Source organism: Hylobates moloch, unplaced genomic scaffold (genome assembly GCF_009828535.3).
Source record: "Hylobates moloch isolate HMO894 unplaced genomic scaffold, HMol_V3 SCAFFOLD_6, whole genome shotgun sequence".
Lineage (NCBI taxonomy): Eukaryota > Metazoa > Chordata > Mammalia > Primates > Hylobatidae > Hylobates > Hylobates moloch.
Window position 1 is genome coordinate 32,047,750 of NW_026652281.1, and position 14,902 is coordinate 32,062,651.

The window sequence follows — 14,902 nt, forward strand, 5'->3', positions numbered from 1 at the left end:
TCTAGAAAGAAAAGAAAAGTGAAGGGAAGGGAAGGGAAGGGGAGGGGAGGGGAGGGGAGGGGAGGGAAAAAAGTAAAGAGGAAAGAAGAAAAAGAAAGAAAGAAAAGAAAGAAAGAAAGAAAATAATGAGTACAGAAGTAAAAATGTTCCCTTCTGATGGACTGTGTTTTTTTCAGGGAAGTACAAGGTATCAAGGGTGAGATATCTGATTAAGGGGAGAAAGTTAGAAACGAACTGAGATAAGGCGGTGCTTTGGATGAGATTGAGGTTGATAACAATCTATCTACATTTTTTTCCAGCAGGCTTCAGCCGCCCAGTTCAGCAGCAGAGAAAGCTGATGTTTACACACTTCAGAACTAGCTTTTAGTCAGATAGATGTTGACCAAAAGATAGAGGAGCAAAAGAATTGAAAGTATTTGAGGAGAGAGGGACTGATACTATGAAGCTATGCTAGACATAGAGAGGAATGAAAGAAGGAGGGAAAAGGTGATCGAGAGAGAAGCAAAACTCAAAATCTGGAGGTCCTCAAGAAATCAGTGAAGGCAGGGGGGTGCATGAGCAAGGAAGATTGAAGGAGAAGAAGTGACTGGAAAGCAGGATGTCAGAATTAGTGATCTGGAAGATGGGGCATTTTTGATAATAAGGCCCAGAATGAAGCCTGGAGTAGGTGGAGGAGGGGAGTAGAAAGACAGCATAGATGAGGAAGGCAAGAAGTGGAAAAGCCAGAGGGTCAGCGGTTATATGGATGTTAACACTACCATGAGTCATGACAGGTGGAGGGACAGACAGGAGGACAACAAGTCTTTGAAGAATCGGATAAAATGAGACCACAAATGTATTTGTAGAGTTTAGCTACCAAGGTCAGCCAGAGGTTTTTCGAGAAGGAGAAATGACCTGAAAGCAGCATGAGGAGCAAGGACACGGACCTTTCTTCGTGAAAAGGAATAAAGGGACAAGAAGAAGAAACAGCCCCCACAAGAAAAAGGCTAGGGAAAAGTAATTAGTCTAGAACACAGCCAGGATTTATTGTGACAGTAGTTCTCATCCCTGGCTGCAAATGAGAATCATCTACGGAGTTTTAAAACCTACCCATGCCGAGGTCCCAGTCCTTACTGATGAATGAGAATCTTGAGCTTGGGGATTTGCATCACTGAAGAGCTCCCCTAGTCATCTAATGTGCAAGTGGATTTTAAAACCACTGACTTAAGGCAAAGAGGTAGAGGGAACTTTGGAGAAGGGGCTGAGGGTACAGATAGGTTTCTTGATTATAAATGATAATGGCCTGAACGTACAAACTGTGCTCCTCAAGTGTGCCTGCACGAACCCTCATGGAGCTGTGAGTAGCAGCAGCCCCTTCGTCTCCCAAGTTCATTACTCCTTTTTGTCTCAAAGCAGAGATTCTAATCAAACAGCTAGATGTGGTCTTTGCAGAGAACCTGAGTTTATCTTTTTGCTTTATTTTAAGCTTCCTCCACACTTTTCCAGGTGATCTGAGGAAAGCAGGAACTGTCATGTAGTTAAGAAGGGGAGGGGGTGGCCGGGCGCGGTGGCTCGCGCCTGTAATCCCAGCACTTTGGGAGGCCAAGGCAGGCGGATCAGGAGGTCAGGAGATCGAGACCATCCTGGCTAACACGGTGAAACCCCCGTCTCTACTAAAAATACAAAAAAAATTAGCCGGGCGTGGTGGCGGGCGCCTGTGGTCCCAGCTACTCGGGAGCCTGAGGAGAGAGAATGGCGTGAACCCGGGAGGCGGAGCTTGCAGTGAGCCGAGATCGCGCCACTGCACACCAGCCTGGGCAACAGAGCAAGACTCCATCTCAAAAACTGGAAAAAAAAAGAAAAAAAGAAGAAGGGGAGGGGGAGTTGTTACAGGTAGCTCCCAGCCCTGACCCAATCACTGACACAGGTCAAGCCACTTCTTTCCGCTCTGCCTCCATGTGACTCCTGTAAAATGTGATGGTAGGATTGATGTGGAGGATGGCAAGGATGACAATGTGGCACTTAATCCTTATAAAGCAGTGTCTGCCTTAGACTTCGAATTTACAAAGACCATCTAATGTAATCCACAGGCTCCTCGGGAAGTGAGTAGAATAAGAATCCCCATTTACAGGTGAATCCACTGGGACTTAGAGAGATACGTGACTTGCCCAAGATCACCAGCTAAGTTACATTAACCGCAGATGGCCTCCAGAGACCAGAGCCTCAAACACTCCATTTTATGTCACTTTAAAAAAAACCACTGAAGTCACCTTCTAATCACTCTGTGATTCTTTAACTCTTTGGCTTTCTTTTCCTGAAGGGGCAGGGTATAAATTGCAGACTTCAAAGGCTTTGAAGGGGCAGTGGTTTTACTGAAAACTTACGGCAGGCTTCTGGAAGTGAGTCTGAGGCGCACATATGGGGAAATGACATCATGAGGTTTCATAGCCTGGCTTCCCCACAGGTCTCCCCTGAGGGTTTCGGGAGACTGACAATAGCTGGCTTTTCTTCCAGCTCCGAGGGCATCTCTTCTGGCAGGTGGAAATGTAGTATCACGTGGTCAGAAGGACGGGCTCCTACTTGGATGGTGAGACTAGGCTCTAGTAATTGCCAGGAAGATTCTGGGTGGTATCTCTTCACTGTGAAAAGTAGACTCCAATTCTTTAACTCTCGTATTCTATAATTTTAAATTAGGTAAACTTAATCGCTCGCTTCTTGTCTCAGCGTTACTACAAATTAAACATGCAAGTATTAATATTGAATATAATGTCCCTTTAAACAATATCCTGAAACTCGTTGTGGGGCATTTCCAATATATCCATAAAGCAAATAAAACAACTTAACTATTTGTTTCTCTAAGGTTAGGAGCTAAAACCGAAATTAAATTTGTTCGGCCTGTGAAAGAATTCGTTTGCTCTGCCTAATTCTGCATATTAAAGAACTTTTCCCAGACACAATTAGCATGTAAATCGGCAGCAGGATGCGAAGAAGGAGCCTCGGTGACCCAGGTTGGGTGGAGCGCAGGACAGAAAACCCCGGAGGCCGAAGGGGCCGCAGCTTCGAAGGGGCGCGGTACCGCGCCTGGGGCGCACGGACGAGCTAGGGGACCAGCTCGCACTGACCCTGCAGTCATCAGCCAAATTCTGGGTGTTAAATAGCGCAGCAGCCGGGCATCGAGCCGGCTTGGCCGCCAGATCCTTCTCCGAACCCCGCGGGATTCTAAGGAGACGTCCCGCAGCCGGCCCCCACCCAACCCGCGGGAAAGCGCAATCCTACCCACCTCCCCACACTTCCCTACCCCCTTCCGAGGTTGGGTCTTGGAGCCGCGGGGGCTGCGCGCGCACCTAGGGCCGCGCCCCCCACTACCCCCGGTCTATAGCGGCCTTCGCCCTGGAAAGGTGGGGATAGCGGCCCCTGCTGACAGCTCTGGAGAACAGCAGAGGTACTGATTTTTTCTTTTTTCCTACCATTCTCCCTGCCTTTTCCAGGTGGTGGTAGTGGTGGGGGGGAATGGGTGTTGACCCGTGTGCGTTTATTCATGAAGCCTCTTGAGGAGATGTCTGTACTTGCAGAAGCGACAAAAGAGGGAACGTGGACTTATTAGTGGTCCTAGTCCCAATTAGGGAACAGGTAAAGTTTCCAATATAAAGAAACTCGGCCTAAGCGGGACTGAGACCCCGATCTCCACACTTGGTTTTCTTAGCCAACTCCATGACTAGTAAATATCTCTCCGAGAACCGCTGGGCCGCCCGGTGTTACTTTGTTTAAAGGCTGCGACTAGGGTCCGCACCATCTGCGAAGCCCCCTTGGGGAGCAAGAGCCTCGGCGCGCAGTTGCTTTTGGGGCGCATCGGCAGGGGGAGGGGAACGTGGTGTGACCCGACGAGTTGGCACAAGCCTGTAACTGCAAGACTTTGTAGCTATTGAAAGTTCAAGTGGTGAAATAAGGCTGTGCCTGCCATTCTTCATGTGATCATAACAACAGCGCCTTGGAAGTGGTTGCGATTTTCTTCTTCCATAAAGCTTTTGGGTTCTCACTGGAACCCAATTATATTGCGTGTTATTTCTGAAGTTTACTTATTTCTAAGACCAGTCCACACAATGTGAACTTCATGAAGTTTTAAAATAGATCGCCGCCGTTAAAAACGCCATTCTCCGCACTGTAGTTTATTTGCTTACTTCACATGCTTTATTAACGTGTGTATGTGCGTAATTAATAGCTGTGTTCTTATCTTCCAAGTGTATTTTTAACCGCACCGGCTTCTATCCAATTCACCTAACTACGTAGAGCGTCCATCGCTTCTGGAATCTACCTCTTGATAACAGTAATCAGAATCAGAAAGGCTGGCCGTTCACTTACCCTCATCCTTTTAAACTTTTCCATTTAAGAAAATCGATGAACAAAACCTTTCTTGTAACTCGCTCCTGCACTACGTCTATTTTTATTTATTTTTCTGATTTGGCAGGACTCAGCAATGCTGTCCCGGATTTTTTTTTTTTCCAAGCTAGAGCAGATGTGGGGGTGGGGGAGGTGAGGGCTGGGCTCCAGCCGGAGTCGCCCCCGCTGAGCCTCCGCCTAGCGCGCGGTGGGGCCAGGAATCCTGGTGGAAGGAAGTGGTGCTGGCCAGTTGGTTCAAGGCTCCACCTGCAGCCACACCGCGTAGTTTCTCCCCCTCTGCCTCACTCACTCGCACTCACATACACCACAGCTCTCCTTTGGGTCGGAGGAGAAGCCAGCCAAAGTAGGCGGAGTTGCGGGAGGAGAGTCCGATCTGCGCAATCCAGTCCGGGACTTGGCTCCGCCCGGGAGCGGCGGCCTCTCCGGTGACAGAGGAGTAGTGAGCGGCACGGGGTGAGGCTGCAGCCAACTCCGCTCCCCGCGCACTCGGCTGCCCAGGCGCTCGGGATCCAGCAGTGGCGCTCCTCCGCGGTGCCGGTCGCCCGCGAGGCCCGCTTAGCAGCGTGTAGCAGCGGCCAGCATCACCACACCCGCGGCACCGCTCTCCCGGCCGCAGAGCCGGGCCAGAACCTTGCACCCCTGCCCCAGCCCCCACCCCGCCCCCCGCCCTGAAATGACTTGTTAATCGGCGCAGACACCACCAAGGGGACTCACCGGAGTGGAATCCAAGTGGAATTTGGATTTGGAGAAGAGTTTCTTGAACATTTACCCTCTTCCTTGTTGGTTTTCTTTTTCTTTTTCTTTTTTTTTTTTTTTGCTTCTTTCTTTTTTCCTCTCCCCTTCTCCGCTCGTCATTGGAGATGAACACATCGCGTTTGCATCCCAGAAAGTAGTCGCTGCGACTATTTTCCCCAAAGAGACAAGCACACATGTAGGAATGACAAAGGCTTGCGAAGGAGAGACCGCAGCCCGCGGCCCGGAGAGATCCCCTCGATAATGGATTACTAAATGGGATACACGCTGTACCAGTACGCTCCGAGCCCCGGCCGCCTGTCCGTCGATGCACCGAAAAGGTACGGCCCGGACGTCCCGGCGCGCCCCACCTCCCGGGCAGCTGGACTCCAGCCTGAGGGTCCCGGGGCCGTGGCTAGCGCGTGCTGTCGGCTTTGTGGTGCCTGCGTTTTATTTTGTCTTGTGTCTCTGTTTCCCGAGCGTTGCCCGGTCCTGGGGGAGCAGCCGTGAGCCCTGCCTGCCTTTCCTCTCCGCCCTGCGCCCCAGAGTACGCCCGGCTCCACGTCGAGAGCTTTCCCACCCGCGTTGCGCACACGCCCGGCGCCGCCCCGGGCCGGGACGGCGCGTATGGCTGTTCCTCCTGGGGGTGTGTGCGCGAGACCCACGGCTCATCCTCACGCGTGCCCAGCAGGGAGCAGAGCGGACCCTAGAGGGTGGGATTCTCAGAAGCTCCCTGGCCCGGTGTCGAAGGCGGGGGAAGGGGTTCTGCCCTCGAGGGCTGGAGGGGGTTGGGTAGAACAGCGCTGTTTTCGTCCAGTGCCAGGTGGGAGAAGGGATTTCCGCGGAGACAGTGTGGAAGCGGAGAGAATCTTTTGTTGTCAGTGTGGGGTCTGGGCTGGCCTCCGTGGAGTGCGAGAAACTTGCAATGGCCCTAGGCACCCGCGCGCCCTGTCTCTTGGTGAGATCCTGGCTCCTGTGGCCGCTGCCACCATAGGTTCCGGGCTTTGTTTGCTCGAATAAGTGTCCAGGAGCAGCCGTTCGGGTGACGCGGCGCCCCCGCCCTGGGTCCTGTCCCCCGCCGCAAGCTCCCAACCCGAGCGGCAAGAATATAGCCCGTCGCAGCTGCGTCCCCCCTGAAGCACCGAGCCCTTTGCACCCGACTGGCGCACGGTACGCCCTCCTCCCAGATCAGCGCGGTCTCGCTCTGGAAAGATGACCCAGGAGGGGGAAGGGTAAGAGACCTGGCAGAAGATGGCCCTGGGTTTGAAACCCAGACTAGGGCTCTGTCCCGACTCCTCACTGTGTCCTAGGGCGCTACCATGGGGGCAGTGGGGCGCTGGAGAGTAAGCCGGGCAGTGCCCACCCACCCTGCCTGATCCTGCTGGGGCGGGAAGTGTCTCTTGTCCCGATTCTCCGCATTTTGCTCAGCTCCTTGCTGTGGGAGATGGTGCAAAACAGGATCCTGAGGTCTCCTCCCTCCTCGCACGACCTTCGGCACGGGGGGAGCCAGGGAGCGGTCCCGGACTTGTGGACGTCGGGAAAGGAAACAGGATTCCGCTGTTTTTCCCGCTCCCTCGCCGCCCCTCCGCCCAGCGCCTCCTCCCACTTTACCGCGGCGGGGTCACTGGACCAGGCGCTTCTGGAAAGTTTCCTTGAAAGCCAGGGGCGGCAGGCACGACCGGACTGGGGCTCAGCATGTGCAGTCTGAGGGAAGCCGGACCTGGAGGGAATCATGCGGACAGTTCGGGATGCAGCTAGGAGCTAGATCCCGGCCCTTTGGAGAGTGGAACCTCCTGGCCCGTGGTACTTGCTCGACAAGTCGGGGAAGGGATGAATGGGGAAGCAGGACCCTGGAGGCAGGTGCGGCCACTGTGGACAGAGGCTGTGGCGAGGGTGCGTGTGGACACAGGCCCAGGCTCACTGGCTTGCAAGTAGCCAGCTCCAAGTGCAGAATCTCGAGCCATCTGCTCCCTGCGCACGGTTTCCCTGCGTGGCTATCCGGGGAGGGAAGAAGCAGAGCCAGGTGTGCGTGGAGCGGGAGAGGAATGGGAGACTGGAGGCGCTGTCTTCACAGCCAGGGAAAGCACTTCCAGGGAGCCTCCGGCCTGTATCGCACTGGGGAGCCCTGCAGGCTTTTCCGCGTCGGTCTTTGGGGGAAAGGTGGCTGCTTTGGAACTGCGATGGCCAGGCACAGCCACAGTGGGATCGCTCCTTTTTTTACGCTCAGCTTTTTTACGCTACTGACTGCGATCTGTGAAAGGTTTAAAATACAGGCGCGATGGACACACACACACGCACACGCACACACTTGCGCTTGTACGCACAACTTTACCTCAGATCTGAAAAGCCGTTTAACCCACTTGCAGTGTTGTGCCAGCAGGTCTCAGAAAAGCTATTTAATGCCCCCCAGCGCTGGTTTTCAGTCTTTCCAGGATGGGAAGTTCGAGTGTCTTTGCCATGTCTTTCTTTAGTCCTGAAATTGTTCGTCGTCCTTCCCCTGGTGGACACATCTTGGGCATCAAGTCTGTGTATGCTACAGTGATGGCGGGGAAGACTGGTGGTTTAATTAATTATTTAATTTTGTTTTCTCCCCCAAAGTAAAGATGCCTATGTTTAATTCTGAATGAAAATACTCTACACTTTTTTACACCGTACCCAAATGGCTACCAGCGGTCAAGATTGCAAGAATTTTGTATGACTTTTTAATGCTGTGTTTAGTCTGCATGGAGCAGTTTTATGATTTACAGTAAGCTTTGATTAAACTACTCCAGGCACCAAAGTTAATTATTAACCTAACCTTAAATACAGTGGCAGAACTATGTCTCCACCTATTAACCTAAACTATCTATTAAAAAATAATTGCACTAGCTATTTGAATTTGGTTTACCCATGCTTGTTTGTATGGTAACTTTTATTTGAATCTTGAGTAACCCTTACTCCCTGTTATTATTTTGGTTTTGGGACGTTCTTGAATGAGGCACTTTGCAAACCAGTCTAAAGCAGAAAAGAACGAACATCAAATTTAAAATCTTACTTTTGTGTTATGAGTCATTTTTCAACTTGATGTGAAGAAGCATTCTACTTTATGTTTATTATTTACAGTGTTCGTGGGTGACAACCTTCCCCATATGTTAGATCTTGCAGCTATCACCTTTTAGAGATGTGCTACATTCTCAATAATGCGTATAATCCACATATGTAAATGTTAAGCAGATACCGAAAATCATTTCTGAGGAGCCATCAGCTGAATATACTTACTGGACATAACAACTAAGCTTAAATAGGTAAAAATTTTATAAGAACCAGTATAGAACACTCAAGTAAATGTTGAATGAATGAAATAAATTGTCACACATGGTTCATGTTTCTCCACTTAAAGTGGACTTCTTTATTTTCCCTACAGTGAAAAAAATATATGTGCCTTCAAGTGAGTGCTTATGATAAGGCGGCAATAGTGCACGTTTTTATTTACACACAAACACACACCCCTCGAGTTCTTCCAAAATCTAGTAAATGCTTTTTCCAACATTAAACACATATAGCAGTTGTATTTTGAGTAGGCGGGTAACATTGCACTAGTGAAGTCTAATGTGTTGAATCAGAAGCGTAGCGAGGATTAGGAAGACTGTTATCTTCACCAAATAAAAATGAGGCATCCAAATTAAGAACTTGTATTAAATTCAAAATAAGTAGTTATGCTTTAAAAGTAAATGGGTAGTTGCATTCCTATATGAAATGGAAGGAAAAAATACTATTTTGAACCAGGAGTTAAGTCAGATACTTTATTCTGTGTACATTGTGGTTCAGTGCTTTTCAAAACAGGACAAAAGAGTGATGATGGGATGAAAGTTTTTTTAGAACTAGATTGCCAAGAGCAAATATAGTCTCTCCATCTTATTTGTTTGCAGGAAGGAATCACAGAACAAGCTAAGCTAATTGCAAATGCTTTAATTAAGCATCTGCCATTTGTGTAAGGCAATGCCTAGGAAAGCCTATCTCTGCACCGCCCCTCTCCACACCCTTCTTTAAGTTTAGACAATTTTCTGCCCTCCTAGAGTAGAGGAGTGCTCCTTGACATATTTATATAGGAGCTTTGTGTTATGGCAGCCACATTTGTGCATGTCGAGGAAGGTGATGCCTTGAAGCATTCTGCTGGGCCCTCCCATATCAGGACCCCCCGACTCTCTTGGGTTGCCTTGGAGCCAAGTTCTCTCTGAGATATTTCTATTTCAGCATGAAGGCTTTTCTCATCTGCTTTAAAATGCGCTGCAAGAGCAACTGAGCTATTCTCTGCTGGCGACCACATGGTTGCCTCTCCGGGATATGGTAAGGTAGAGAAAGGAGGGAGACATTTAATCCCTTTGAAATGGGCAAATGAGATGTCATACCACACAAACCTCAAGGGGAGGAGTTCAGGACAACTTCTCACCTTGGGACTATTGCATATAGTCTATACACAAGGGTATCTTGCTTTGTGAAACAGATAAGCTTTTGCAAAACTTTATTACAATAATTCCATTTACACCAATAGAGGGTATCATATAAAACCATAATACACTGATGATTCCCAAATAACCTCTTCAGCTTAGACCTCTCTCCTGGACCTCACAAATAACCAATGCTTAGTGGGTAGGTAGCTCCTCCTGAACCTAATAGAGATCTCAAACTTAGGTGTAAAAAACCTAATTCTGTATCTTTCTCCCCCATATCTGCCTTTCTCATAGTCTTCTCCATCATAGTAAATGGCAACTCCATTCTTTGAGTTGCCGGGCCCCCAAATCTAGTTCTCCTTGAAGCTTCTCTCTCACGCCTACATCCATTGTGGCTGCAATGCTGTTGGCTCCACCATCGGAATGCCTGCAGGCTTCCTTCAGGTGTTCCTCCTCTGTGGCCCTCAGATTGGCCAAGCCATGGTCCTCTCCTGCTAGGTTTTCCTGCCAGCTTCCCAACTAGCATTCCTGCCTCTGCTCATTTCTCAACACAGCAGCCAAAACACAGCAGTGATTTTTTTTTTTAAACTAAGCCAGATCAGATCACTACTCTGCTCAGATGTTTTCCTATCTTATTCCAATAAAAGCCAGTCCTTCCTATGGCCTTTGCAGCCCCACATGATCTGCACTCAGGGTCCTACCTCTCTGACCTCCACCCCTTGGGCTTCCTTGAATCTGTCAAGCATGGCATATACTTGGGTTCCTTTGCAAGGACTTACTCTTTCATGCCTTGGGATGGTTCTTTCCCCAGATAGCTACATGATTTGCTTCTCATATTCTTCAGGTCTCTGTTCACATGTCACTTTCTCAGTGAAGCCTTTTGATCCCCTTATTTACTCTTTCCCACAGCACTCCCCACCTCTTGGCAGTCCTTATTTTTTTCTTAGCGTTTTTCACAGTCTGACAAACTATGTGTTGTCCTTGTTGATTTTCTGTCTTCCACTAGAACATAATGCCATAAGGATAGACATTTTTAGGCTTTATTCACTCTGGCACCTAAAGCTGTGCCTGGCACGTCATGGGCCATCCATAACAAGTGTTTGTTGAATGAATAAACAGTGAATCTTTTTTGCAAACAACTAGTCTTTATTTTATCTATTTTGTCTGCCTTTGTTTTTCTATATCATGTTTTTATCAAATGAGATACTTATCATGCATGAATGCGTGTGTGTGTGTGTGTGTGTGTGTGTGTGTACAATCTTCCAAGCACATAGGTGGTATAGCTCATGCATCATTAGTGGAACATTCACTGTGTTGTTTTTCCAGTGGTAGTGATGGATTGGAGCCTGTTCATTCCCACACTCTCACCCAGTCCCCTCCTGTGTCCAAGAGCACACATCTGTGAGACACCTGGTTGTAGCTGGAGGGAGTCTGAGTTGGGTAAAATCAACTTGCCAAGAAACAGAGCTAAGAAGACAGCCAGCATTTATGCGGACTGAGCTTTTGACCCCGGCCTCATTTGCTCTGCATTCTAACCACTGGCCATAGAACGTTCATGTTTTTTTTGAGTTTGCTAATAGTAGTTTTAAAATTCAGCTTTCTACCAGGAGAATATAGCATACTCTATTAACCCATGTTTCTGCCTTGTACCTGTACAGTATATCTGCTGTTGAGGATCCTGCACTTGGAGTCAAGAAGACTTGAGTTCCAGACTCTTACTAACTACCTTGGACAAGTCACTTAACTTCTCTGAGGCTGCATTATTTAAATTGAAAATTGTAAATAGTAAACCTTTTCTTCCTAACTTACAGGATTGCTGGGAAAATAATATGAAATCATGAATGTGAATGTATTTAGTGAAATATTACATGCATTCTAGAAATTTGGGAAGTTTGATGTTAACCCCCTCTTTCCCAATCCGGACCCTGGATATAACAGAGATCATACATACTTCATCTTCTAAATTATTTTTAGAAGAATATACACTGTTCATGTAGTTTTAGTGTAAATCACATTATGCAACTAAATAATATGTTCAAATTCATTGAAATTGTACAGTTCACTTCGAGCGCGGATAGCAACTTTGTTAATTAGAACACCTACCATGTCACGGAAACACTGCTTTCAACATGATCATTAAATGAGGCAAGGTCATGGGAGTACCACTCTGCCGGGAATTATTTTAAAAGTAAGATAATTGTTTTTGCTCAGTTAAATTCTGAAATAGTTCAAGTCAGTGTAACAATTAATGTAGCACAGATATGTCAGGTTGAACCAGGACTAGTAGAAGTTTCCATCTTTGTCATAACAAGGCCAAATTAATTAGATTTTGTGGTGTGAGATTAATAAATGTGAAGGGACTGTTGGAGGGAACGTAGTGGACAACTCTAGAGGCATTGAGGAGGTCATGCTTTTTTGACGGACAATACACATGGATTTGTTTTGCCATTTACTAACAGTGTGACTTTAAGCCAGTTTCTTTTCTCCTTCAGTTTTCATTTGCAAAGTGCTAGTATGATGATAATGTTATCGTTTTGAGAAGAATAAATGTAATAACATCTGTAAAATGCATAGCACAGTAACATCTGTAAAATGCATGTCACAATGCCAGGCACACAAGCAGTCATTCAAAATAAGGTATTATTTTTACTTGAGTAACAGGAGTTATGAAAAATGTCCTATGAATGGAATTTGAAAAGGCAGATAGTACTTTTATTGTGGGGGGCAGGGGAAATAGTACAAAAGGAAACGGCTACAAATCTGTAATATAAAGAGATGATGCAAAAGAAAACAACCTTTGGACTAGAAATAAACATTCATACCATAAACAGGCCATAATGTCCAGGGTTTTAAGTTGAGAAGCATGTGAACACACTTGCAGGGAAACAGGAAACAGGGAAACTTTGGAATTTGAAATATCACACCCAAAATACGGAAGCACAAAAACACTATATATAAAAAATAATAATAATAACAAGCAGAGCCTTATATCAAATAGGAGCCCGAGGGATAGTTTTTAAAAAATGATAGCTGTCACTTATTAACATTTTAATAATAAAATGTACACTCTGCAGCTACATTTAGAATCTGAAAGCAACTCATAATGACAATTTTAGGCATGAGTTGAATTCCCAAGGAATTCAACCTGTCTTAGGAGAGAAACTCAGCTGCTGATTGGAACCCTTGAGGAGGTTGTGGCTAGGACTTCTGCAAGAGGGTCTTCGGGTTGGGCATGCATCTGCCAGGTCATTCTTCCCTGGCCAAGCTTGAAATCAATTTGGGAGAGTGTGAATCTCCCAGCAAAAGCAAACTATTGCCTTCCACACCAAAGGTAGGAAATAATTGGCTGACCCCAGTAGAGATAGCAGTTATTCTACTGACAGACACACTACCACAAAACCTGAAATTTGATTCAAATGATAGTCATACAAGTTCTTATCAATGAGAAAAATCTGACTTCTCAAAGGCACAGCAGAAGGGGAAATAAATTGATGTTATCACCACAATTCCCTGCTACCATTATGTTTTCTAGGAATGCCTCCATGGCTTAGAGTTACAGTTATTTTCAACTAGGAAATAAAATGTTCTCAAACTCTGTAAGTGGAAACGGAATGGAAAGAGTGTGAGATAAATCAGTAATTAACATGCTGCAAGGACCGAAGTTTCAGATCCTTCTTAGCAGCCGGTATGGTGACTTTTGCTTTGAAAGTATTGTTAGTAATAGATATTTCCTCATGCAGCCTTTAGACTTGAAGCTTTCTTTTAATATTCCTAGGTGCTTTCTAGGAATTTCCAACTAACCTGTAATTGTCATGTGTCGAACATTAAATTCAAAGAACCCATGCCAATTAAAAAAATTTAGCAGAAGAAGCTCTGAAGTTAGTGCTGTTTACCCCTTTCTTAACCCTTCTGCCCCTCTACGCTTCAAAGACCAGCCTTTGGCCATGATTTGATTTGAAGCATTTATAGAACAGAACAGGATCTGGCATTAAATACAATGAAAGCATGCCATTGGAAAATAAATATTGTTAGAGACTAGGAAGAAATAAAGATTGTATTAATTATGTTTTAATGTTCTACTAGAGTTTTACAGACAAGCTCTCTGTGATCCATTCTTCTTTCCCTGTTCCTATTCCTGATTCGTTTTTTAAAGAAGAGTATTCAATCTTTTCATTAATATTGCGGCGACTTCAGCACTTCCCCGCCCCTCCCCCAGACTCCTACTGTCCTTGAATGAGGAAACTGAGAGAATACTGCTTGAGCTGTTGAGTGGAAACGTTCCTTTCCTGAAAATGGAATGCTTTATGAAAAATTGCATTCCACAAAAAACACTCAAAACAATTCAACAACTGTCCCTCCTCCTTTCTACCCAGAGAGCCACTTGACTTCATTCACATATTTTGGTTTTTCAATGTATTTGTTCTTAGGCCTCAAATACCTACGTGGAAAACCATTCTATTAAGCCTTTCACTATTTTAAAAACATGAGCATCTGAGTTTCTAAGAACATTCTCATTCCTGCATAGTGAGCGATAAATAGAAACCAAATTGTCTGTAGCATTCTAAACTCAAGTATATGTGGCAGAATGGCAGTGGAGTTGATTTTTATAAGAATACTTGTTAATGGTTTTCGAGATGGATTCTGTGCTAATTCTTCTTGTATCATGAATGATGGCCCTAGCTAGACACTGTCGCTGGGATCTTCATCTATTAATCATGGAGGCTGCTTTCTTATTCGGTTGCCATAGTTTCAGTGCCTCAGATAGTGTTGGGGTGTCTTGGGAAAGGTTTGAGATATACTAGGGCTTGCAAGCCTTGCAGTTATTTTGGCAGTTGTGCTCTGAAAAACTGAAAACCGCTTCTCGTATAATTCAGTGCTGGATTAAAAGAGGCAACTTCTGAGAGTGTCTCCCTGGACCTTGTTATGTGCACATCCAGCTGGTATTTACTCCAGTATTTGCCTCTTGCTCAGTCTTGCCGGCAAAATAAATAAATAAATAAAAATACAGTACAGAGGCTGATGTCACTTTCATATTTCAACAAGAAAGCAAAGGGGTGCAAACTCTTCATTAAGGCTATTCACAAATGTGGGGGTAAATGAGGCCATTCATGACTTTGCTTAAAATTTCTGCTCCATAATTTGGTTTTGGCCTTGCAGATTACTAAATAAATAAAATGACATCATGATTGCTGTGTGTTGTGTGTTATTTTGGCAATGGAAACATGTAGAGCTTTGCTTCAGGTTTAACCTTTCCTTTTTTACACTTGACACTCATTGCTAAGGAGCTAGAGACCATTTTACTGTATTTTGCAACAAAAGGCTCATACATTTTGGACTGTAGGTCTGCTGCTTTGTCAGCTCGT

General features: G+C 46.1%; 1 protein-coding gene across 3 annotated transcripts in view; it reads left to right on the plus strand.

Moving 5' to 3' along the window:
• The first annotated feature begins 5,318 nt into the window (after nt 1-5,318).
• Nucleotides 5,319-14,902, plus strand: part of SEMA6A (semaphorin 6A) — a 132,108-nt gene continuing 122,524 nt past the window's right edge. For all 3 annotated transcript variants that reach the window (XM_032156603.2, XM_032156605.2, XM_032156606.2), the window contains exon 1: nt 5,319-5,450. The gene's annotated coding sequence lies outside the window, so the exon portion shown is untranslated. The remainder of the gene's footprint in view (nt 5,451-14,902) is intronic.